Raw genomic sequence first — 2779 nt, 5'->3', positions numbered from 1 at the left:
AAAAAAAAAAAAAAAAAAAACAGCTAAATCTCTTCATTTGTATCAACAGTGAAAATAACAGTGACTTTCTTCAAACTTTGTCGACATATCTAGTGTAGCCATAGTGGTACACTGTGATGGCTGGTAAAGAAAAAGAGGGATTTAAACTGGATGTGGTGGCACTTGCCTATAATCCCAGCACTCAGGAGGCTGAGGCAGGAGAATCCCATGAGTTCAAATAGTGAGTTCAAGACTACCCTGTACTATATGAGAGACCCTGTGTCCAGAAGGAAAAAAAAAAAAAAAGATGTTATGCAAATCATCATCAAAGCTGTGAATTTCACAAGGTTCTAGGGATGGAATCACCAATTCCATGAGTTTCTTAAGAGTAAGGGTGCTGTGCTCACTTCAGCAGCACATTACTAATATTGGAACGTTACAGAGAAGATTAGCACAGCCCCTGCACAAGGATGACACGCAAACTCATGAAGTGTTCCATATTTATTTTTCGTGCTTAATCAGGAATCTCGCTCTGTGATCACACTAACAAGTCAATTATAAATGTTTTGAAACATTAAAAAAAGAGTAAGGATGTTGATTATGGGGATATCATTTTTCTCAAGAGAGGTGGCCAAGTTGGAGTAAAATGCTGAAAATGTTTTGTGAACTGTGAAATGATACTGTCATTTATGGAATCAAGGGACCTGAAGATGGAAATTCCTCACGTTTTGCATATTTTTTATTTGACTACTCATTTAAATGGGTTAAACGTGTCATCAAGGTGAAAGTCAATATATTTGTGCTGTATTTCAATACAATGTACAACCCCATGTACAATAATACAGTGCACAAAATGGAAAGGGAGATGGGAAAAAGGGGTGAGATGTACCATATATAGGTGCAAATTCCCAATGATGAGTGCTATTGTTACGTATGCCTAAAAGGTGCCAATAAATGTTTTGCTATTTTAAAAAAAGATTTTAAGCCAACTGTCATAAAACTGCTTCAATGAGCAATTATGGAGTTTGTTTTTTTTTTTTAAGCTCCAGCAAAAAAGTAGAAGAACTGAAAAAGCAAAACAGAAAACTTTAAAACTGAAAAACCACACCTACCAAAATTAAAAGCTCAATGGGTAATTTCAAAAGCACAGCAGAGAGGAGAGAGAAAGCAAATCAGTGAATCCAAAAGCTTAAACAATAAAAATTAACCAATGTCTTAGAGTGTTTTCTTGTATTACAACAAAATGCAGTGCCTAAAGCAGGCTAATTTTATGAAGAAGGGGGTTCATTTTGTCACAGTAGTGGAGGTTCAGGGGCGTGGCGCTGGTGTCAACTTGACTCTGGTAAGTACTGAGCTTATGGCAGGCGCCAGGTGGGAGGAAGAGATCACACACCAGACAAGAAGTCGTGGAGTGAGTCAGGCGCAGAGCTCACCCTGCAGACTCAGTCATTCAAGAGCTTGGAGTTCCCAAAAGAGCAGCTTTAATGCCACTGAGGGAAGCTTTTTCCTGACCAAGTACCTTCCCCTCTCAGCCCATCTCTTAATATTCTCTACTACCTCCCAACGTGGCTACCTTGAGCACCAAGATTCCAGTCCCTGAATCCTTTGGAGACAAACTACACCAAACCATAGCATTTTGCCTGGAGGCTCATGACTTCCTCACAATGAAAATTATGTATTCTGTTCCACATGCCCCAAAGTTGGAATTATTCTAGCATCACTCAAAAGTCCAAGCACAGAGCTATCTCTGAGACTCAAGGCAGACAAACTCTTCAAACTCTTTCAGCTGGGAGAACCTATACAATCTACGTACTCCCAAGACACAATAGTGGAATAGGCACAAGATAAATATTCTGGGAGGGAGACGTTGGAAAAGAGAAAAGATTCATTAACCCCAAAACAAAATCCAGCAGGACTGATATTAAATCCTCGAGTTCCAAACCTGGCGTCTTGCACACATTATCTCAGTGGAGGGTCAACCTCCACTGCACTGGGCAGCCCAGCCCAGCTCCGCTGGTCACAGGCTATTTGATTGCTCTGTTGAGCTTTTCTGTACACTGCCTGCAGCTTTTTGCAGTGGGTAATGCATGTTTTAACTGCCTCTCTGTGACTCATGCTGCACAACCATAACATGCTCACAGTTCCACTAGGCATTGTCCTGCCATTGCTGGGGCTCTATGATGTGCAGTCTTTGGCCTGATCTCCCAGCTTCCCTTTAAAATCTCAAAAGAAGTCTTCATGAGAACTACCTGGTGACTCTGCAGTCTGCAAATCTATAAAACCAGTACCATATGCATTCTTTAATTCTGTCAGGTTACCATCCAAAATTAATCATCACACCAACTCTGAGAAATATAGAGAAAATAGACTGAAAAAAGAAAACCATAGACCCTCAAGGACCACAAAATGGTCCAATGTTCATGTTAGTGGAGTCCCACACAGAAAAGAAAAATAGTATGGGGTTATAAAGCACTAAAATAATAGCTGAGAATTCCCCAGATGTAACATAAACTTGCAGATTTAAGAAGCTAAATGAATCCCAAACAGCGTAAATGACCAAATCTAAAGCTAAGTCAATCCAAAGTCAAACTTACAAGAACAAAAAAATCTAGAAAGTAGCAACAAATTATTCCTTACCTATAGGGAAAAGAAAAAACTGAATGACAGCAAATTTCTCTTTAGACTCCATGGAGGCGACATGGAAGATGTAAAAGAAAAGAACTATCTGCCCAGAACTCCATATTGAAACCAGAGGGAGGGGCTCCCCTCATTTGAGACGCCATCCCATAGCCTTGTGGTC

General features: G+C 40.1%; 1 non-coding gene across 1 annotated transcript; it reads left to right on the top strand.

Moving 5' to 3' along the window:
* Positions 1 to 379: 379 nt before the first annotated feature.
* LOC117286742 lies at positions 380 to 484 on the top strand. The gene has a single exon (XR_004517860.1). It is a non-coding gene; the product is annotated as a U6 spliceosomal RNA (small nuclear RNA).
* Positions 485 to 2779: the final 2295 nt, after the last annotated feature.

The sequence above is a fragment of the Fukomys damarensis genome, unplaced genomic scaffold (genome assembly GCF_012274545.1).
Source record: "Fukomys damarensis isolate Sample0158 unplaced genomic scaffold, DMR_v1.0_HiC HiC_scaffold_2, whole genome shotgun sequence".
Classification (NCBI taxonomy): Eukaryota; Metazoa; Chordata; class Mammalia; order Rodentia; family Bathyergidae; genus Fukomys; species Fukomys damarensis.
The sequence above is the reverse complement of the archived record's forward strand: the minus strand, read 5'-3'. Positions and strand labels throughout refer to the sequence as shown.